Here is a 23,944-nt window from a genome sequence, read left to right as displayed (position 1 = left end):
CATATATTGAAGAGGCTTTCCTTTCTCCACTTTATGTTTTTGGCATTTTTGTTGAAAATTATTTGCCCATATAAACATGGGTTTACTTCTGGACTCTTGATTGTGTTCCACTGGTCCGTGTGTCTGTTTTGCTGCCAATACCATGCCGTTTTGTTTATTGTCGCTATGTAGTATAATTTGAAGTCAGGCAGAGTGATGCCTCCAGGTTCATTCTTTTTTCTCAGGATAGCTTTGGCAATTCGGAGTCTTTTGTGCTTCCATACGATTCTGATGATTTTTTGTTCTATTTCTTTAAAAAATGCCAATGGGCTTTTGATGGGGCTTGTATTGAATCTGTATAATGCTTTAGGTAATAAGGTCATTTTAACAATTCAAAAATATAGAACATCTTTACATTTCTTTATATTTTCTTCAATTTCTTTTAATAGGATCTTATCATTTTCATTATATAGGTCCTTTACATGTTTCGTTAAATTTATTCCTGGGTATTTTATTATTTTTGTTGCAATTGCAAAAGGAATTATTTTTTCCACTTCTTTATCTGACACTTCATTATTAGAGTATAGGAACACTATGGATTTTTAAACATTGATTTTGTATCCAGAAACATTACTGTATTTGCTTATTATTTTTAGTAGTGTTCTTCTTGAGTCTTTAGGGTTTTCAATATAGAGAATCAAGGCATCCACAAATAGTGACAGTTTGACGTCTTCGAAATTTCCTATTTGTATGCCTTTAAATCTTTCTCTTGATTGATTGCACTCACTAGGACCTCCAATGTTATACTGAATAACAGTCATGACAGAGGACAGCCTCATCTTGAGAATAGAGGGATTTTAGTTTTTCACCATTAAGTAAAATGCTGGCTGAGGGTTCGATATACATGGCTTTTATTATGTTAAGGTAGTTTTCTTCTATATCAATTTTGTTAAGTGTTTTGATGATAAATGAATGCTATATCTTGTTGAAGGCTTTTTCTGCATCTATTTATATGAACCTATGATTCTTATTTTTTAATTTGTTTATGTGGTGTATCATCCCTGTGACCCTGGGATGAATACCACTTGATCATGGTGTATAATTTTTACAATATGTTGCTCTATTCAGTTCACTAGTATCTTATTTAGGATTTTTGCATCTGTGTTCATGAGAAATATTGGTCTGTAGTTTCCTTTTTTGTGTGTTATCTTTGCCAAGTTCTGGTATCAGGGTAATACTGGCCTCATAAAATGAGTTGGGAAGTATTGCATCCTCTTCTATTTTTTGGAAGAGTTTGAGGAGAATAGGTATGAAATCTACTTTGAATGTTTAGTAAAATTCACTGGTGAAAATATCTGGTCCTGGACATTGACTTTTTGTTCATTTTTGATTATCATTTCAATTTCCCCACTGCTGACTTGTCTATTGAGATTTTCCACATACTTTTAATTCAGCCTAGAAAAGTTGTATCTTTCTAAGTACTGGTCTATTTCTTCTATGTTATTAAATTTGGCGTTATATGCTTTTTCATAGCATTCTTCTATGATCCTTTGTATATATGTGGGGTCGATGTAATTTTCCTGTTTTTATTCTTGATTTTGTTTATTTGTGTCCTTTCTCTTTTTTCTATAGTGAGTCTAGCCAGGGGTTTGTCAATTTTATTAACCTTCTCAAAGAACCAGCTCATTGTTGCATTTATTTTTTCTTTTGCTTTTTTGTTTGTTTTCAGTTTAATTTAATTCTACTCTAATTTTGATTAGTTCTTTCCTTCAGCTGATTTCAAAATTCATTTGTTCTTCCTTTTCTGTTTTTTGTTTGTTTGTTTGTTTTGTGTTGTTTTTGACGAAGCATTAAGTTGTTTATTTGGGCTTTTTCTTATTTTTAGGGATAAGCCTATAATAATGCGAACTTTCCTCTTATGACCGCTTTTGCTACGTCCCAAAAGTTTTGATATGTTCTACTATCATTATCATTTATTTCTATGTATCTGTTGATCTCTCTTTTTATTTCTTCTCTGACCTAGTTATTCTTCAGTAGCATGTTGTTTAATCTCCATGTATTTGCAGTTCTTCCTGCTTCTTTTTACTGTTAATCTCCAGCTTCAAAGCATTACGATCAGAGAATATGACTGATATGATTTCCACTCTCTTATATTTGTTGAGTCTATCTCTCTGTCCCAGTATGTGGTTGATCCTTGAGTATAATATTCCATATGCACTGGAGAAGAATATAGAAGCAGCTGTTTTGGGATGAAGGCTCTGTAAATGTCAATTATGTCCAGTTGGTCTAATCTGTCATTTAAGGATGTTTTTTCCTTATTGATTTTCTTTTTCTTTTTTTTAAGTTTATTGGGGTAACTTTGGTTAATACTATTATATAATTTTCAGGTGTACATTATGATTTAACATCTGTATATTCTATTGTGTGTTTACCACCCAAAGTCCATTTTACTTCAGCTACCATATATTTGATCCCCTTTACCCTACCATATATTTGATCCACTTCACCCTCCCCTTAACCCCATAAATTTGACCCCCTTTAACCATTTACCTACCAGCTCCTCCCCCACTCTTTACCCTCTGGTAACGGCTATTCTGTTGTCCATGTCCATGAGTCTCTTTTGATTCTCTCGTTTGTTTGTTGCTTTTAGGTTTACATCCCACATATAAATAATAAAATAAAAATTTTCAATTTTTTTTATCTCTGGCTTACTTTGCTTAGCATGATTATCTAGAGGTCCATTCATGTTGTCGCAAATAGCAGTATTTCTTCTCTTCTTATGGCTGAGTAATATTCCATCGTGTATATGTACCACAGCTTCTTCAGCCAATCATTTATCATAGGATACTTCAGTTGCTTCCATGGCCAGGCCACTGTGAATAATGTTGCTATGAACATTAGTTTGCAAATATCTTTTCTGATATGGGTTCTCAAATCTTTGGTTTAAATGCCCAATAGAGGGATTGCTGGATCATATGGTAGATCAATTCTTAGTTCTTTGAGGAACCTCCTTACTGTTTAACTTTGTGGCTGTACCAATTTGCAGTCCCATCAGCAGTGTATGAGGGTTCTTTTTGCTCTGTATTCTCTCCAACATTTGTTATTACTTGTCCTGTTGATTATACTTATTCTAACAGGTGTGAGGTGGTATCTCACTGTGATTTTGATTTGCATTTCCCCGATAGCTAGCTATGTTGAACATCTTTTCAAATAATTGTTGGCCTTGTATGTCCTCTAGGGAGAAGCGTTTGTTCAGGTCCTCTGCCCACTTTTTGATTGGATCTTTTTTTTTATTGAGTTCTATGATTTCTTTGTATATTTTGGATAACAGGCCTTTATCAGAGATGTTGCTGGCAAAAATGTTTTCCCATTCAAATAGTTGTCTCTTTACCTTGTTGACGATGTCTTTTCCTGAGCAGAAACTTTTTAGTTTGAAGTAGTCTCATTCATTTATTTTTGCTTTTACTTCTCTTACTTTTGAGGTCAAATTCATAAATCCTCTTTAAGTTCAAGGTCCTTGAGTTTAGTTCCTATGTTTTCTTCTAGGCATTTTATTGTTTCAGGTCTTGTATTCAGGTCCTTAATTCATTTTGAGTTAATTTTGCTTTGTAGTAATAGAAAATAGTCTAGTTTCATTCTTTTGCAAGTGGCTTTCTAGTTTTCCTAACACATTGAAGAGGTTTTCCTTTCTCCAATGTATGTTTTTGGCTTTTTTGTAGAAAATTATTTGCCCATATAAATATAGGTTTATTTCTGGACTCTCGATTCTGTTCCACAGATCCATGTATCTGTTGTGCTGTCAATACCTGATTGATTCTCTGTTTGGATGATCTGTCCATATCCAACAGTGGGGTATTTAGGACCCCTACTACGATAGTGTTTTGGTCTGTTTTTCCCTTTAGTTCTAATAGTGATTTCTTTATATATTTTTGTGATCCCTGATGGGGACCATAGATATTAATGTGTTTTGTCTTCTTCGTGCATGATTCCCTTTATCGTTATAAAGTGTTCCTCAGTATCTGTCTTTACTTTTTTAATTTTGAAGTCTATTTCATCAAATATTAGTACCACTACTCCCCTTTTTCTCTAAATGTCATTTGCTTAAAATATCATTTCCCATACTTTCTCTTTGAGACCATACTTGTCTTTGGACCTGAGATGTGTCTCCTGGAGGTAGCATCTGATTGAGTTTTGTTTCTTGACCCATTCTGAAACTCTGTATCTTTTTATTAGTGAGTTCGGTCCATTTACATTTAGGGTGATTATTGAAATATGAGGTCTTCTTATAGCCATTTTATCTTTTGCTTTCTGGTATCTCGGTGTTTCCATTGCTTTGTTGTCCTTGTGTTTCTGTTTTCTTTATTTTGATTGTCTTTTGTGGGTTTTGCCTCTGGTTCTTCTATTTTATGTTATATGCTTCAGTTCAGAATCTTTGGTATGTTGTTACCATTACGAATATTGAAAGGACAGCTATATATATATATATATATATATATATATATATATATATATATATACACATACACACACACACACATACACACACACACACACACATATATATATAGTCATATAGTCATCTATTTCCTTCTGCGCGTGCCTCATCTGCATTCCCCTTTGCGAATTTGGATCTTTGAATCCTCTCCTTTTCAGTCATTGTTATTTCAATTTGTCCCTATGTATGCTGAATGTTCATTACTATCTTGTTATAACAATTCTCTTTTTATCGTTTAAGCCTATAATGCCCTATTCTTCATAAGGGTTGAACTCCTTTGCTTCTATTTGCCTGATAGTCACTTTACTCCTAATTATGTATTTTTTTTTTGTCATTTTGTTTTAGGTAAGCTGATCTCTTTCAGTATTTCCTGTAGTGCAAGCCTTGTAGTGGAGAATTTCCTCACTTTTTGTATATTTGGACATGTCTTTATTTCTCTTTCATATCTAAGAGAGAGCTTTGCTGTATATAGCATTCTTGTCTGGTAGTTCCTTTCATTTAATTGTTTAGATATTTAATTCCTCTTTTTCTGGCTTGTAAGGTTTTTGATGAGTAGTCTAATGAAAATCTAATGGGTTTCCTTTATAGGTTACCGTTTCCCCCCCCTGGCTACCTTGAGAATTCTGTCTTTGTTGTTGATTTTTGATAATTTTAATACAATGTGTCTCGGTGAAGGACATTTTGGGTTGAGATAATTGGGTGTTCTGTTTTCTTCTTGAATTCCAAATTCCAGCTGTTTCTTTAGATTTTGTAAATTCTTGTCAACTATTTTCTGAAAATGTTTTGTAATCCTTGCTCCTTTCCCTCCCCTTCAAGAATTACCATTTTTTCTTATATTTCCTCTTCTGATGCTATCAACTAGTTATTGTACTTCTCTTTCGTGATTTTTCATTCTTTTGTTTCTCTCTGCTTCCTTCTGATTTATTTCTAGATTTCCGTCTTTGATATTACTGATCCTTTTCCTCTATTTCCCAAGCTTACTATTTTATTTTTCATATCTTTCAGTGTGTTCTTCTTTTCCAGAAGTTCTATTTGATTCTTTTTGAGGGTTTTAATCTCCTTGCTAAAGAACTCATTCTGCTCATCTAGTTGCTTTTTCAATTCCTGAAATAGTTGATATGAATTATCTTAGATCTCATTTAGTTTTTTTCGGAAGTACTATCCTTAATTCTCTGTCATTTAAGTCACATATTTCTGTCTTTAAGCTTATTTTCTGAAGATTTTTCTCTTTCTTTCTGATCTGCCTTGTCAACTTGGTTGTTGATGGTGTTTAATGAACTATTTCTCTGCCTAGTCATTAATGGATGTGTATTCTGCTTTTCTTTTTTCCTGAAAGAAAATTTATTATATAAAGGTCTCTATTTAGCCTGTTGCAAATAACGCATTTTTCTTTTGGTTTCCAGTAGGTGTCATCTAATTCTCTTGCATCCTTGCTTTTTATAAAGTCTTTAATACCTTTTTTCCTTATAAATATTCAATCATGCCTACTACCCTCAGTTTCAGTCACTGTCAGTGTTAGGGATAGTTTTGGTATATCGTTTGCTCAGATTCCCCTGGAGTTTTGCGGTGTTCATCAGGAGGATGTGGGGGGAGGTGCCTCTGATTTGGGGAGTAGGGCTGCTGCTCATCCTGGCATTTTGCAACCACGGTTTGTTTAAACAACTATTGTTTCTCTACAATTCCTGCTTCTCTGCCATCCTTACTTCTCTTCTTTCCATCGTGAACCCTGGACACTACCTCCGGCCAGGGAGAGCTCACGGCTCTCCCAAGCAAGGGTGTTCAGGGAAACCGCCACACCTTCACCCTTCCCATCTTCCTGTAGGGAGTTACGGCTGCAAGAAACTTCTTTGTTTCTCTTAATTCCCTGTCCAAATCCTGAGGTTCTGACCTGTGTTAGTTCTTATGCACAGATCCCTCACTCGGATGTGCTGGCTGGCATTTTGGGTGTTTTGTTGTTGTTATTGTTGTTGAGTTTTAGATGTTCTGTTTATTGTTGTTTCAAGGGGAGAAATCTGGGGACATCTCTCATCCAACATGTTTTTGACCTCCTCTTCCAAAAATCTCGAGAAGTTCAATTTCTTTTTTTTTAGGGTTTCAATTTCTTTGCTAAAAAACTGATTCCGCTGATATGGTTGTTTTTTTTTTTTCAGTTCCTGTGGTAGCTCTTATTCACAGATCACTCACTCAGATGTGCTTGTGTGCACGTTGAGTGCTTTTTTTTGAGTTTTAGATGTTTAGCTTAATGCTATTTCTCTCTCTGCCATGCTTCTGATGTCACCCTGCTACCCATTTTTTAATTGGTTTCTTCGATTTTTTTGTTGTTGAGTTGTATGAATTCTTTATGTATTTTGGATATTAACCCCTTATTCAATGTATCATAAGCAGATATCGTCTCTCATTCAGTCGGTTATTTCTTTTTTTTGTTGATGGTTTTCTTTGCTGTGCAAAAACTTTTTAGTTTGATGTGGTCCCAGTTGTTTATTTTTTCCTTTGTTTCTCTTGCTCAAGGAGATATGTCCAATAATAAATTTCTAGTAGCAATATCAGAGATATCACTATCTATGTTTTCCTCCAGAATTTTTAGTTTCTGATCTTACATTTAAGTCTTTAATCCATTTTGAGTCTATTCTTGTATGTGGTGCAAGAAAGTGGTCCAGCTTTTTGTTTTTGTTTTTAAATGTATCTGTTCAATTTTCCCAACACCATTTATTGAAGAGGTTGTCTTTACCCCCTTGTACATTCTTACTTCCTGTGTCATATATTTAAAGGAGGAGAGGAGGCATCTGAAAAAATGCAATGGAAAGGGCTTGCAGAAATGACTGACTCAGCCGGTAAAGTCCATTCCTGGCTGCTCTCTCTCCCACTCCAGGACTCTCTGGCTAACATGCTTTCCCATAGCTACCTCCCTCAACTCAAGGACTCTCCAGATCACATCTGTTGATTCATAGCTTGCTATCCAACTAATGTTCTTCCTTATCTCTGTAGCTATTTAAGAATAACAAGACTGTGTAAAACTGCTTGTTAGTTACAATCAGGGCTCAGCCTTTGGAATCTGCTGAGCCAGTGCCAGCATCAATAAGTACTACTTTCTGCATATAGCCTCAGTGTCTCGTCTCTCCGAGAATCCTATAATAGTATTGATAACGCCACAGTCACAGGTTTTACAAGGCGAAATGACCTGTAAATAGATAAGAACAGTGGTCTGGAAATTACTCTCCCTTTGAAGCCCCCCACCTGAATTTCTCCCTCCCCATCCTAAGTCACAAAGTGCACGTAAGACCTCAGATAAAGGAATCGTGTGACCATTGCATGGACACTGAAGAGGTGGAAAAAACTGTAATAAATCTAATCAAAGCAAGCTCATACTGTTGAATGCCCCATGCTCTCCGCTAGCTTTAAATTCTCCTTCCTCTAATAAAGTTGTCTGAGCGTCCAATTTCCTCCATCAGATGTCGCTTTCTTCAACATATTAAGTGAGTGAATTGGCATAGATTTATTTCTTGGTTCTCTATTCTCTTCTACTAATCAATGTATCTGTTTTTCATTCTAGTACCATGTTGTTTTGATTACTGTAGGTTTTTGGTATAGTTTTATATCAAATAGTGTGGTACCTCCCTCTTTGTTCTTGTTTCTCAAGATTTCTATGGCTATTTGAGGTCTTTTATAAATTTTTGGATTATTTATTCTTGCTCTCTGAAAAATGCCATTGGCGTTTTGATAGGGATTTCATTGAATCTGTAGATTGTTTGGGTGGTATGGTCATTTTAATGATGTTGATTCCTCCTACCCATGAGCACAGCAAATGACTCCATTTATTTGTATCTTCTTCAATTTACTTTTTCAGTGACATAATTTGCTCCTTGGTTAACTTGATTCCCAGGTATTTCATTGTTTTTTATGCAATGGTAAATGAGATTGTTTTCTTAGTTTCTCTTTCTGAAAGTTCATCATTGGTGTATAAAAATGCCATTGACTTCTGAATATCATTTTTATATAATTATACATTTATAGGAAGTTGCAAGATTAATACAGACATCCAATGTACTCTTAAGTCAGTATTTCTCAAAGTAACTACAGTATGATCAAAATTAGGAAATGGACATTGTTGTAATCCACAAATCTTATTTAGGTTGCACCAGTTTTGCATGTATTCATGTGTGCATGTGTGTGTGTGCACAATTTTAACTTGTGTTGCTGTGTATAGTCATTACTATGACCAAGACACAAAATTATTCTCTCCCTGCAAAGGTAATACTTCATGCTGTTCTTTTGTAGTCACATCAATACCATTTTGTTTCCCCCCTCCTCCCTATTCCCTGACAATCACTAATCTGTTCTTCATTTCTAAAATTCCTACAGTAATTTTCTACTCTGTACTCTTTTTCTCTTTTTCTAGGAATCCAGTGGTACAAATGTTATATCTTTTGTGTTTTTCCATAGTATCTGAGGCTTCTTTGACTTTTTTTTAGTCTATTTGTCTCTTTTGTTCATATTGAGTAAATTATTTCTTCAAGCTACCTGATTCCTTCATCTGTCACATTCATTCTTCTATTGAGGCCATTCAGTTCATTTTTTTTTAATTAAAATTATTGGGGTAACATTGGTTTAAAAAAGTCAAATAGTTTTCAAGTGTACAATTCAATAATGTCATATGTATATTGCATTGTGTGTCTACTACTCAATGTCAAATTTTCTTATCATCAAATATTTGACTCCCCCCTTCCCTCTGGTGACCATTAATCCACCGTTTGTGTCCATGAGTCTCTGTTTGTTTGCCATGTATTTTCAACCATTCAGATGGTTGCCTCTTTGTTTTGTTGATGGTTTCTTTGGCTATGCAGAAGCTTTTTAGTTTAGTCTCATCCATTTATTTTTGCTTTTAATTCCCTTGCTTTTTGAGTTCAGACTTACAAAATCATTTCTAAATCCTCTCTAAGGAGGCCATCCAGTTTTTCTTTTTAATTCAGTTATTATATTTTTCAGTTGTAAATGTCCATTTGGTTCTTCTTTATATCTTTTATTTCTTTAGCGAGACTCACAATCTTTAAGATTTTTTTTTCAGTATATTTATGCAGTTGACTCTTGAACAAATAGAAGTTTGGGGCACCAACCCCTGTACTCTTGAAAATTCACTTAAAACTTTTGAGCTCTCCAAAACTTAAGTCATTCCTTGGTGTCCACATGGAATCAGTTCTAGGATCCTTGTGGATACCATAATCTGTGGATGCTCAAGTCTGTTATATAAAATGCAGAACAATGCAGTTAGCCTTCCACATCCTCTGTTGGTTGAATTGCAGATGCAAAACTGAGGGATAAAAAAAATCTGCATATAAGTGGAACTGCATAGTTCACCCATATTGTTCAAGGGTCAATTGTAATTGCTCATTCAAGCATTTTCCAACAGTTTTAGAATCCTTATCAGGTAAAGATTCCATGTATCATCTTGGTATTGGTGTCTGCTAATTATCTTTACATATTTAAATTGTAATTGTATTTTTTTTGATTCTTCATTTGATTATGTTGTGAGACTCTGAATTTTATTTATTTTCTTATTTTTAATATTGTGTGCAGGTCCAGCTGAGAGTAGAAGCTCAGTTTCCCATTCAGCTATGCTGACACATCCCTAACAAAAACAGTATCACCTTGTTGCTGCTAGGTGGAAGCCCAGCTCTGCACTGGGCTCTGGTGACACGGGAGTGGGGGAAGAAGAAAGTGCCCACTAGCACTTCATTAACTCAATACCTGTCATTCCTCAAGTGACAAGGTCCCTCACCAATTTGACTTATTTCACCTTATATATATGTTTGTTGTGTTATATTGGGTTTTTGAATTGTAAAGGGAAGGTCTAATAAAGAGTAGAGCTACTCCATCCTTGATGGAACTGGAATTTTCAACATTTAAGTTCAATAATCTATATAGACTATATGGGAATACCAAAAATATAAATATTCAATTAATTAATTAGAATATGCTTACTTCCAATTAGTATAGATATACTGAAATTTACTATGCTGAATTATAATAAAATGTTTTCAAAGTGTTTGCCTTCCTCCTTTAAAATAATACAACTCAAAATGCTGCTGTGGTAGCATCCCCATCATCTGTATCAATGTCCTTGTGTGCAATCTCTTCCCCATGAATGTAAGCTGAATTTAATAACTTGCTTCTATCAAACACAATACAGAAAAAGGGATCGGATGCCACCTCCAAAATTAGGTTACAAAGAAATTGTGACTTCCATTTTGTGTACCCTCTTTTCAATCTAGCTTACTTCTGAGAGAAGCCAACTATTATGTTGTAAGCAGCCCTGTGGAGAGGCTCACATAGCAATAAATCTCTAGCAAATAGCCAGTGAGAACCTGAAGCCTTCCAAGAATCACATGAGTGAGACTGGAAGGAAGTCTTCTCCCAGTCAAGTCTTGAGATGACAGCAGCTCCGGCCAACAGTTTGAATGCAGTCTTGTGAAATTCTCTCTTCCAGAGGCACCCGGCAAAACTGTGACCAGAGTCCAGAAACTGTGAGAAAAATATTTGTTGTTTAAGGCTCTGAGTTTAGAGTAATTTGTTACAAAGCAATAGGTAACTAATATAGTCACCAAAATTAACAATATATCTACAGTAATTCCCTGAAGTCCATATTTTATTTCTTTTTTTAAAAAATTTACTTCCACATTTTACCCATTTGTTTTTATGAGCTATAATGTCATTTCAATTGTATTTATATATATTTATTTATTTTAATTAGTTCAAAGTATACAGTACATTGGTTAGACATCTATATAGTTCATCAAAATGATCCACCCAATTGCTCCCTCCCTCCTGTGACCCTCCACCTAGCCAACATATTAATGCTAACTGCATTCCTATACCATGCTCCCTATCCCTATGAACATCCATCAGCTACTAATTTGTACTTCTTTAACCCTTCACCTCATTTTCCCAGCCCCCCAAACCCCTCTCCCCTCTGTCCATCACCAAATTTTTCACTATATCTGTGAGTCTGTTCTTTTATCCTTTTTATTCCTTAGATTCTGCATATAAGTGAAATCATATAGTGTTTATTTTTCTGTCTGACTTAAATACCTTCTAGGTTCATCAAAGCAATATCTTTTTACATCCCTTTCCTTTTAGTCTGTGCGTCTTTTAATCCAAAGTGAGTCTTTTGTATTTTTTCTTCTAAAGTCCCTCCAACATTTTCTGTAATACTGGCTTGGTGGTGATAAATTCCTTTAGCTTATTTTTGTCTGGAAAGTTCTTTATCTCTCCTTCAACTCTAAATGATAGTTTTTCTGAATAAAGTATCCTTGGTTGTAGATCCTGGGTCTTCGTCCTGTCAAATATTTTGTGCCAAGCCCTTCTGTCTGTCCTGCATAGTTTGTTTTGAGAAATCAACTGCCAGTCTTTAGGTGTTCCCTTATAAGTAATTATCTGTTTTACTCTTGCTGCTTTAATATTCCTGCTTTGTATTTAACCTTTGGCATTTGAATTATGATGTATTTTGGTGTGTGCCTCTTAGGATCCCTGATTTTTGGAATTCTCTGAGCTTCCTGGAGTTGTATGTCTATTTCCTTCACCAGGTTAGGAAAGTTTTCCATTATTATTTCTTCAAACAGCTGTTCAGCATCTTGATTTTCTTCAGTTATGCCAATCAGATGGATAATTGGACACTTAATAGTGTCCCATATGCTCCTTAAATTATTTTTATAGTCTTGGCATCTTATCTCTTGCCATTCTGCTTGTGTGTCCTTGACTTTTTCATCCTCTAGAAAGTGCATTTGATCCTTTTCTTTATTCAGTTTGTTTACTACTTTGTTTATTCCCATTTAATATACTTCTCATCTCAGATAATGTGTTCTTCATTTCAGACTGGTACCATTTTATAATTTCTATTTCCATTTTTATATTTTTTATCTCTTTGTTAAAGTTCTCTACACTTCCCAAAAGTTCATTGAACATTTTTATAACCAGTGTTTTGAACTCTGCACCTGTTAGATTACCTGACTGTATCATATCTGGACCTTTATTATTTTCTCTCATATGGTTTCTGCTTCTTTGTCTTCCCATTTTGGCTGCCTTTCCATATCTGTTTCTATGTACTAAGCAAAGCTCTTAAGTCTCCTTGTCTTATTAGTGTGGATTTGTAAAGTAGGCGTCTGTCCAGTGGCACAGTCCTGAGGGAGGTTCAGCTGCAGGCAAAACTTATCCCAAGCCTCTACCCCTTTGGGGCCACCTGTTAAGATTCAGCAAGCAATCCACAGATACTGTGCTTATAGTTGCTTCAAAAGGCCACACCAGAAACTGATACTAGCTGCCTCCAGTGTGAGTCTATGCGCTGCTCAGCAAGGAGTACCTGAATCGCTGAGGATACACCTGGATGAGGCTTGGGTGGGGCCGTGAGTTAGGGGTGGCGGGTTTTCGGGAAATTCTCTGGGTAGAGCGACCACTATTATCCAGTTTGATGACTTCTCGGCTATAGCCATGCTGTGTCCAGGCGCATTGGTTTGGGGGAGGACTCAACAAGGAATAATGAATACCAGCGGCACTTCTGTACACAGTAAGTGTCCTCTTGGCCCTCGCTCTGACAATATCTCCCTGTAAGCTCCTGGTGCCCCCTGCACTCAGCCAAATCAGTACTGGTGCTCAGAGTGAGCAGGTCTGTCATCGCAAAAATCTGCTTGCAGACATGGCCCCTTTAAGAGGCTTCTGCCACTACTGCTGCTGCAGTCTCCATCTCAGCCACTCGGGACTAGGCAGCCTCGCATCATCGCCCCATCCTACTTTCTGCTGTTGCAGGGTGATTTCTTAGATTTCTCCTTACTTGTATGGCTTGTTCATCTAGATCCTAGATAGTTTTCCTTGCTATTTGCTCCTTGTTTCTGTCACAACTTTAATTTGGTCACCAGAGGGATGAACAGAGCCTCTATCATCTCTGCCTTTTTTCCCCCCGCCTCTTGGGTCACCTTTTTATTATTAAGTTCTAAGAGTTCTTTATATTTCAAATACTTAATATCACATATATGATTTGTAAATATTTTTTTCATCATGTAGGTTTCATTTTTACTTTCTTAGTTTTGTGTTTTCATGCACGAAAACTTTCAATTTTGATGAAATCCAATTTATATATATTTTCTTTTGTTCCTTGAGCTTTTGGTGTAGTATTTAAGAAACCATTGCCAAATCCAAAATCACAAAAAAATATGTTTATGTGTTTCTCTAATTGTTTTGTAGTTTTACCTCTTATATTTATGTCTTTATCCATTTTGAGTTAACTTTTATATATGGTGTAAACCATAGTTCCAAAGTCATACTTTATCATGTGATTATTTAGTTGTCTCCAAACCATTTGTCCAAGAGACTGTTACTTCCTCCATTGAATTGTCTTGGTCTTTGTTGAAAATTAATTGACTAAAAATGTAAGAGTTTATAACTGAACCCTCAATTCTTTTCTATTGATTTTTGTCTATCCTTATGTCAATACAACATTGTCTTGATTACAGTAGCTTCGTAGTAAGTTTTTTAGCATTTTATTTTATTTTATTATTAGTTTAAAGTATACAGTAGATTGTTTAGACATTGATATAGTTTATAGTTTATGAAATGATCTCCCCCAATTACTCCATCTCCCCTCTGGGTAGTAAGTTTTTAAATTGAGAAGTGCGAGTCCTCTAAATGTTATTTTTCAAGTTATTTTTGTCTATTCTGGTCCTTTTTGTTTTCAAATGAATTTTAGGATCTGTTTGCCAATTACTGCAAAAAGAAAAACAAATCCACCTAGGTTTTTAATAGGGATTTTATTGAATCTGTAGACCTATTTGGAGAGTGTTGCAATCTTAAAAATCGTGGGTCTTCTGATACATAAATGTACGCTCTCTTTCCATTTATTTAAGTCTTCATTAATTAAACTTTTAAAAGTTTTGTAGTTTTCAGTGTACAAGCCTTGCACATCCTTGGCTAAATTTATTCCCAAGTATTTTATTCTTGTTGATGCTGTTGTAAATAGAATTATTTTCTTAATTTTATTTTCATATTGTTTGTTGAAAGTGTATAGTGTAATACAATAAGCTTTTATACATCAATCTTTTATCCTGCAGGTTTGCAAAACTCGTTTATTAGCAGTAATGGTTTTTTAATGTATCCTTTAGGATTTTCTGTATACAGGAGCATGCCATCTGTAAATTGAGAGTGTTATTCATTCCTTTTCAGACAAGATACCTTTCGTTTCATTTTCTTATCTAATCTCCCTAGGTGAATCTGCAGCAAAATGTTTAATTGAAGCGATATAGAGACATCCTTGTTTATGCCTGATCCCTAGGATTAGTTAAGACTGAGATCAATCTTTCTTTCATTAACATGATGTTAGTTGTAGAGTATTTCATAGATGTCTTTTATCAAGTTTAAGAAGTTTCTTTTTATTATTAGTTTATTGAGTTTCTTTTAATCATTAAAGGGTGTTAAATTTTGTCAGATGCTTTTTTGTGCCTAATGATCATGTATTTTTTGTCCTATATTTTATTGATATAGTGTATGACATTATTTTCATGTGTTAAATGTACCTTGCATTCCTGGGATAAACTAACACTCTCTCTCTCTCTCTCTCTCTCTCTCTCTCTCTCTCTCTCTCTCTCTCCACCCCTCCCTCTCTCATATATATATAGTGAGAAGTCCCATGATATACCATCTGCAAACTGAAAACCCAGGAAAGATGGTGATGTAATTAATTCTGAGTCTAAAGTCCTGAGAACCAGGGAAGCCAACAATGTAAATCACAGTCTAAGGGCAGAAGAAAATGAGGTGAGATGTCCCAGCTCAACAATGGGACAGAAAAAAAGGGGCAAATTCCTCCTTTGTCTGCCTTTCTTTCTATTTAGGCTCTCAAAGGAATTATTCCCATCCACATTGAGGAGGACAATCTACTTTACTAAGTTCACTGATTTTAAATGGTAATCTCATCCAGAAACATCCTAACAGACATATCAAAAAATGATGTTTAATCTGAGTACTCCTTGGCCCATTCAAGTTGACACACGAAATTAACCATCACAAGTCCACCTTTTGTCAACTTGGAACCCATTGGCATCTTGTTAAACTATATTTAAACACAAGTATTACCTGACTCCCCTGAAGAGGAGATAAAGTCCTTGAGTGATATTTATTCTTCTTCATATCCTATAACTTAAATACTATAATACAAAATGAACAATATAGTAGTTCTCCCCTTATTCATGAGGGATACATTCCAAGGACTTCAGTGGATGCCTGAAATCACAGATAGTATTTAACTCTCTCTATATATACAAGTGCAGCCTGATAAATGGCAAACCAGAGAGATTCCCAGGGCTAGCAATGTGCATTGATGGCTACGGAGGCAAGACCATAAAGACAAAAGCTGTGACTATACCCCTAGGCATTGAGAGGACGCCTCCATGCCCCTACAAGGTATATGTGTCCCTGATCCTAGAATACATCCTAGGGGTGGATGTTTTGCAAGGCCTGCGCTTGCAGTCATCAGTGGGGGTTTTGCCTGAGGATGCAAGTGGTAAAAGTTATGGTGTGTGGACACACTTTATATCCCCCCCCCCAAAGAAATGCCGCCCCCAAGGAGGGTGGTGAATGTCAAGCAATATCGCCTACCAGGGGGGCCATGCAGAGATTGGGGCTACTATTCAGGAATTAGAAAAGGCACAGATAGTACTCCCTACACACAACCCTTTCAACACCCTTGTGTGGCCTGTCCAGAAGCTTGATGGTACTTGGAGAATGACTGTTGACTATCATGAGCTGAACAAAGTAACACCACCACTGCATGCTGCGGTGCCCTCCATCTATGAACTCATGGACAGATTAACAGTACAATTGGGAACATACCATAATGTAGTGGACTTGGCTAATGTCTTTTTCTCCATTGACTTGGCTCCTACCAGTCAAGAGCAATTTGCTTTCATGTGGGAAGGACGACAGTAGACATTCCTGGTGCTGTCCCAGGGATATCTGCATAGCCCAGCCATCTGTCATGGTTTGGTAGCAAAGGACTTAGCTGAATGGTATTGTCCGCCGACTGTCGTGTTGTTCCATTATACTGATGATATCATGTTAACCTCTGCTTCCCTTTCAGATTTAGAGCAAGCCACCTTGGTGCTACTGCAACACTTGAAAACATGTGGCTGGGTTATGAACCATGCCAGGATACAGGGCCCTGCCTTATCTGTCCAATTCGTGGGTGTTATCTGGTCGAGTAAGACAAAAGTTATTCCTGGGGCAGTGATTAATAAAATCCAGGCCTTTCCACTCCTGACAACAGTAAAAAAAATATAGAATTATGTGGGCTTGCCGGTGTATTGGAAGGCCTTCATACCCCTTTTGGTTTAAATGACTCGCCTCTTTTATGCCTTAGTAAAAAGGGAGCTACATGGGATTGGATTTAACAGGTAGAAAAGGCCTTTTTGTGAACCAAAAGAGCTGTCCAGCAGGCATAGGTTCTGAGAGTCATTGACCCTGGACCACCATTTGAATTGAATGTACACATGACCTAAGAGGGCTATGTCTGGGGGCTCTGGTGGCTCTCTAAGTGGGGATAAGTACTTATTGGGTTTTGGTTTCTGCTCTGTAAGAGAGCAGAGAACAGGTACTCACTGATACAGAAACGATTATCTGCTGCCTATATGGCCCTACAGGCAACAGAAGCCATCACTGGGAATGCCAAGGTGGTAGTAAAGACCACATACCCCAATATGAGGGTGGGTCTGTACTTGGATCAGTTCCCCCAAGACTGGGGTAGCACAGACACCAACCCTAACCAAATAGGTTGCACATTTAGAGCAGAGAAGTGTGTTGGCAACCAGCCCGCTAATAGCTAAACTGCAGTAGGTCTTAGGACCCATAGAGTTTATGACTGGTACAGAGAAACCACAACAAGAGCCTACGGACACTGAGCCATCTCCATTTAAAGAAGGGAAGCCCCCTGTCCCAGACAATGCTTGGTATACTGATGGCTCAAGTCAAGGGCCCACTGCAAGGTGGGTGGCCATAGACGTGCAGCCAGCCACTGACAGTGTATGGTTTGACACTGGTACAGGGAAAAGCAGTCAATGGACAGAACTTAGGGCCATATGAATGGTGATAACACATGAAGATGGCCTGCTGACAATCTGCACAGACAGCGGGGCTGCCTTTAAGGGTCTAGCCCTGTGGCTCTCCACTTGGAAGTGGCAATGGTGGATGGTAGGACACTGACCCCTGTGGGAACAAGCCATGTGGCAAGACTTGTGAGACTTAAGTCAAGACAAGGATATTACTATCATGTCACCGGACATGCCCTGGTAGTGTCACTGGAGAATGATGAAGCAGATGCTCTAGGCAAAATGAGGTGGTTGGAAGGGGCCCCCACTACAGATGTAGCCTACTGGTTGCACTGACAGTTGCAACATTTGGGGGCTAAGACCATATGGTCTATGAGAAAACAGTGGCACGTACTGATTATATGGGCTCAGGTACAGGATGCTTGTGAATGGTGCTCCATCTGTGCACAAGACATCCCAAACCCCCGACAATGTCAACAGGAGTTTGGTCAAGTGCTCAGAGGGCACATCCCTCTGATACGATGGTAAGTAGATTACATCGGGCCATTGCCAAAGGCCCAGGGTGCAGTGTACGCACTCACTCCAGTTGACACCACTACTGGATTGCTTTTTGCTTGGCCTTGTGCAACCGTTGACCAAAGGCACACTATTGAAGTGTTGACATGCTTGTGCACCTCTTATGGTCGATTCCTAGTCATTGAAAGTGATAGGGGAACCCATTTGCAGGACATGAAGTTCAAGCCTGGGCCAAATGGATGGATATCCACTGGCACTTGCATACTCCTTACAATCCCCAGGCTGCAGAGATGATTGAACATTATAATGGGTTGTTGAAGAGACACTTGCAGGTCTCTACTACCCCACTGGGTTTGAAGGCATGGGCAACCTGGTTTTGGGAAGTGATACAAAGTCTGAATGAGAAACCTTGAGCTGCAGGACTGGCCCCAGTAGAAGCTCTGCTGCACTGGGTTGCAGCTCCTATCCAATTACAGGTTACCACATCTGAGGTATTATTAAAACCTGGGCATGGGTTGAATGGCAATATTTTGCTGCCTGCTCTCACCTGCCTGCAAGCAGAGGAGACAAGACAATGGTCTTGGCCATGGAAGATACAAGCTCCACACTATCAGCAGCTTGGGCTGATTGCTCCCTGGGGAAAGGCTTGTCGGCCAACTTGACAGTTACAATTTGGGTGACGGCCAGCTGGCCACCACAAGTGACTGTCAAGTACCCAGGAACTTTTGGAAATGAGCAACCTGAGAGCATTCTAAAAAGCACATTTGTTCTCTCACTCTGGCCTATAGTGAGCTCCCCAGGACTATGTCCTGTGTCCCAGCCAGATGCAGAAACAAAGGAAGAGACAGTATAGTACCACCGACCTGGGCGGCCACTGTGGTGGTTACTGTTCTCTCTAAAAATAAAGTGTTGGCCTATATTTTACCAATAGGGAGAGACTTACCTCTTCTGGTTCCGCTCTCTTTTCTCTCTTTCTGCACTTAGGCAAGTATGTGCCAATACCATGGTGAATTGGGCATACACCTATGCCACAGTTGCCAATGTCTCCGACTGCTGGGTGTGCACTGACTTTCCTTCCAGTGCTTCTGTGGGATTGCCCTGGTGTATACATGCTGCCAACCAAACAGCATGGGATGCCCTGAGGAAGTGGGATCCTGCAGCCCCTAGATGGAAGGATGCTCAATGACAAGTAGATAGCATGATGAGGAATCGACACAACAACTGCAAGCCATGGCTGGCTACTCTGTGTATACTGGGTGGAATTGATTAATGAGTGAGGGAGTCGAGATAAAGGGAATGGTGTCCTATTTTATTGAGAGGCCAAATGGTACTCACCCTCTGGGCTGGATGCCTGGGCCATTTTGTGCCAATATAACAATTGTTATTTCCCCCACACATGGGAGGACAGGATTTAAACATCAGGGGCTTGTCTCCACTTTCCCTCTAACCCCCGGTCTCTGGGTGTGTGAGAACCATGGATGGCCATATATACCAGCTAGATAGATCAAATATTGTACCTTGGGTTGGCCATATCTCCCTGCCCAAGTGTGGAAGACTTTGCCCAAATGGCCGAGCAATTGGGATGCTCATTATGCTCACCATGTTCCCATGAGGTGGACACCGTGGTAGTTTATTCCCTTGGACATTTTCCTGCCTGAAGCAGGTGGCACTGTAGTTGAAACACGTCACTGCTTTGGCCACCCACACAACTCAGGCTCTGAATCAGACTCCTACCACCTTGAGTCTGCTCACCAATGAAGTAAACCAAATAAGAAAGGTAGTGCTGCAAAACTGGATGGCTTTAGACATCCTAACCGCAGCTCAAGGAGGAACCTGTATGATCCTCCACACCCAATGCTGTGTATACATCCCAAACAATAAGAAAAATATCACTCAAGCCTTAGGAGGGCTGAATCAAGAGATACAGGCCACCCAACAACTAACTAGTGACCCCCTACAGGAGCAATGGGCCATATTCTCCTCAACATGGCAATGGGTCCTCCCTGTCCTTGGGGTAGGGGCTTGTGTCTTGGTGACATGCTGTTGCTCCCTATATTGTTGCTGTGGGATGTGGGTACAAGGGTCCACCCTATTGTCATGGCTATCAGCAAAACCCATGGCTAGATAAAGGAGGAACCATGAAGGGGTGGAGTGTTGGGTGAGGGGACTGAGAAAATGGATGGAGTCAGGCTCCCTCCTAGTAAGCCGTGGGGTTCCTGGGCAGCCTTAAATACAGCATCCTATGTAACTTTAGATACAGTGTCCTATACAACCTGTAGATTGTCATTGATTATACCACCTGGCCTTAAGCCACTATAATACACCTTGCTATAAGAACAGCCCCACCTATGCAGACTGGTAGGGAAGTGCAGCTGTGCCTGTATCTTGCTGTGTCTTGCTATGTCTGAATAAAGCTATGTCACATCTGCCCATGACTCCTTGCATATTCTTCCAGTTGCCAGAACCATGTACCCCAAGCTTTGGTACCCTGAACCTGCAGAACAACTTTCTATCTCTTTCACTTTTAGGAACACCATGACCAATTAGCCAATGCCATAGGTCTGGGCAAGTCATATTTTTGTGATTGCTGCTTTAACTTTACTATTCATTATAGTAACAATGCCTACATTGCCTTTGGTGGTTGAGTGCCCCCACTTGGCCTCTGCCATGTGGGGATCCAATTACTGCCATTGCATTTAGATTTTCTAATTCAGTGACTGCAGTTTCTACTGTGAGGTCTGGCCTACAGAGAACAGTAATCACAGAGCTCTTCAAGAATGCCGTGGCTCCCCTCACAAATTTATGCCTTACAACTGGTACAAAGTATGTCTTCTGGACTCTTCCAAATTTGAGTGAATTCGTCTTCAATGAAAAACCCACTCCAATATTCTAATCTTCCTAATCCTTTGTATACCTCCCTCTACATTAAACCAAAGCATGTCCAGCATCTTCAATTCACACAGGCTGGCTACCTTTTAGTCCTACAAAAAACAAACCAAACTGCTAGAGCCCTTTATAACTCACCAAGCTGCAACATTTAATACAGAATTTCTGCTTAGTAACCCTGTGTCAATAAATTTGACCTGCTCCAACCTTATGTTTCTTTCACCATTATCTATACCTTTCATATCTGTTCTCACACATGTTCCCTGGAATTCTGTTTGTATGAATATGAAAACTTAAGAACTTATTTTAGAGTACATACACCATCTCATGGGACACACATTGTACCTCACCTTTTAGGGGCCTGCTGTAGCTTGAGTCTAGTTATGTCTAGAAGCAAAGAGTGGTGGTGGGAGTGTCCTAAAAAGAATCACTATTTTCTTGCACAGCAACTGCCTCAGGGGAGGCTTTACAATTTCCTTTGACAAAGGATGTTTAATCCCCTTAAATGAGTGGAAAAGCTGATAATGCTATGGGTGAAAGATACCAATCAGGGTGGAGATGCTGTTGCCAAGGGAAATAGGAAGGCTGTTTCCATGGGGATTAAGAAGGCCACTTTCCACTGGTTGTGGGAAGTATCTTCCACTGGTAAATTCGATTATTGAGAATTTAGAGGCCTAATGTCCCCAGCTGCATTAGGGTGTTTTTACATGGCTTCATTCCAAAATATTGGATCTAATTCTTTCACAATCCATGCCCTCACTTTAACAGCAGATACCCTTCAAGGCTGAGAATTCAACTTGCATTAGAATTCAGGCAGTCATAACATAAGGTTTTGCATTTATTTTCAGAAATTTCAGCCCTGCAGTTACAAGAGATAAGGGTCTCTTCTTCGAGGTACACAGAAAGGCTCTTAGGTCATTTATGTGGATCTTTTTAAATTTTTTTTATTTTTACTTTTTTATTTTTTAAAGACCACCTTGTATTCCTAGGTGGTCTTCCATCCAAGTATTAACCAGCCACACCCTGCTTAGCTTCAGAGATCAGATGAGATCAGGCATGTTCAGGGCGGCATGGCCATAGATTCACTTATGTGGATCTTGAGCTGTGAATTTGAATATCTGAGTTAATCTTTTCCTTTCACTATTTTGTCCAATTACATTAGAAGCAAGCAACCAACATTATTATATTTGTTAGTTTTTAAAAATGGTGAAAAGTATCACATATAGTTATCTAGCTCCTTGCTCATTAACATCTTTAAATCTAATTATATTAGAGAACCGATCCCCCAAACCCCAGAACTAATTCAGAACACTCTTCCATAAAATTCTGTTCTTCTAGGAATTGACTCACATATGATTATGAAGGTTTGAGAGGTCCCATGATCTACTGTCTCCAAGCTTGAAACCCAGGAAAATCAGTGGTGTAATTCACTCTAAATGTGAAGCCCTGAGAACCAAGGGAACCAATAGTTAAATCCCAGTCTGAGGGCAGGATAAGGTGCGATGAGTTGTCCCAGCTCAAGAAGTGAAATGGTGGGGGGGGGGGCAATTTTCTCCTTCTTCTGCCTTTTGTTCTTTTTAGGTCCTCAATTGATTGGATGATGCCTATCCACAATGGGGAAGGCAATCTACTTTACTGACCAATTCAAATGTTAATCTTATCCAGAAACACTCTCACAGACACACCCAGAAATAGTGTTTAATCTGGACACCCATGGTTAGACAAGTTGACAGGTAAAATAACCATCACAATATTCATAATAGATATTATCTATAGTTTTCTTGTTTTTTGATCTGTTTGCTTTTGATATCAGGGCTATACTTCATAGAATGAGTTACAAAGTTCTATTTCCTTTTCTATTTTTTGGAAGAGTTTGTGCAAAATTGCCATTAATTCTTTAAATGTGTGCTAGAATTTACCTGCAAAGCAAAATGGGCCTGAGCTTTATTTGTTGGAAGGTTTTTTTATTACTTTTTGTTCTGTGAGCTCAGGAGTAATGTCCTGTCTTTCATTCTTGATTTTAGTAACTTGAGTTTTCTTTCATTTTTTTTCTTGGTTAGCCTATTTAGTTTTGTCTTGTTGATTGTTTTATATTATCAACTTTTGCTTTCATTTTTTTCTATCATTTTTTATTCTCTATTTCATTAATTTATTTAATTTTCATTATTTCCTTCCTTTGTGTGTTTTGCTTTTCATTTGCTCTTCTTTTTCAAGTGTATTACGGTAGAAACTTAAGTTGTTAATTTTTGATTTTAAATATAGGCATTTAAAACTTCAAATTTTCCTCTAAGCATTGATTTAGATGCATCTCATAAGTTTTGTTATGTTTTGTCTTCATTGTAATTCCTCTAAAATTATTTTTAAATTCATCTTTTATTTCTTCTTCTTTGGTTATTTATGAGGGTGCCGTTTAATTTCCACATATTTATAAGTTTACCAATTTTCTTTGTTATTGACTTCTAATTTCATTTTGTTGTAGTCAGAAAACATAATTTGTATTATTTTTACCCTTTTAAAATGATTGAGGTCTGTTTTATGTTCTAAAATATGGTCTGTTTAGAGAATGTTCTATGTGCACTTGAGAAGAATGTATACTCTACTCTTGTTGGGTGGAATGTCTGTTAACATCTGTGGGATCTAGTTGTCTTATAGTATTAAGTCTTCTATTTCCTTGATGTTATCCATGAATTGTCTATTTATACTTTCATTTCTGTCAGGTTTTCTTCATGTATTTTGGTACTCTGCTGCTAAATACATATATGTTTATAATTGCTATATCTCCTCCTGATGTATTAAAACTTTTATCATAAATATCTACCTTTACCTCTAATATTTTTTGTTTTCAATTTTATTTCTTCTGATATGAGTAGAGGCACTCCAGCTTTCTTGTGTTGCTGTTTGCATGATGTATATTTTCCCATCAATTTAATTTTAATCTATTTATATCTTTGAATCAAAACTGTTTCACCTGTAGACTTCATGTAGTTGGATA

This window comes from Rousettus aegyptiacus, unplaced genomic scaffold (assembly GCF_014176215.1).
Source record: "Rousettus aegyptiacus isolate mRouAeg1 unplaced genomic scaffold, mRouAeg1.p scaffold_m13_p_9, whole genome shotgun sequence".
Taxonomy (NCBI): Eukaryota; Metazoa; Chordata; class Mammalia; order Chiroptera; family Pteropodidae; genus Rousettus; species Rousettus aegyptiacus.
Note: the sequence above shows the minus strand (reverse complement) of the source record.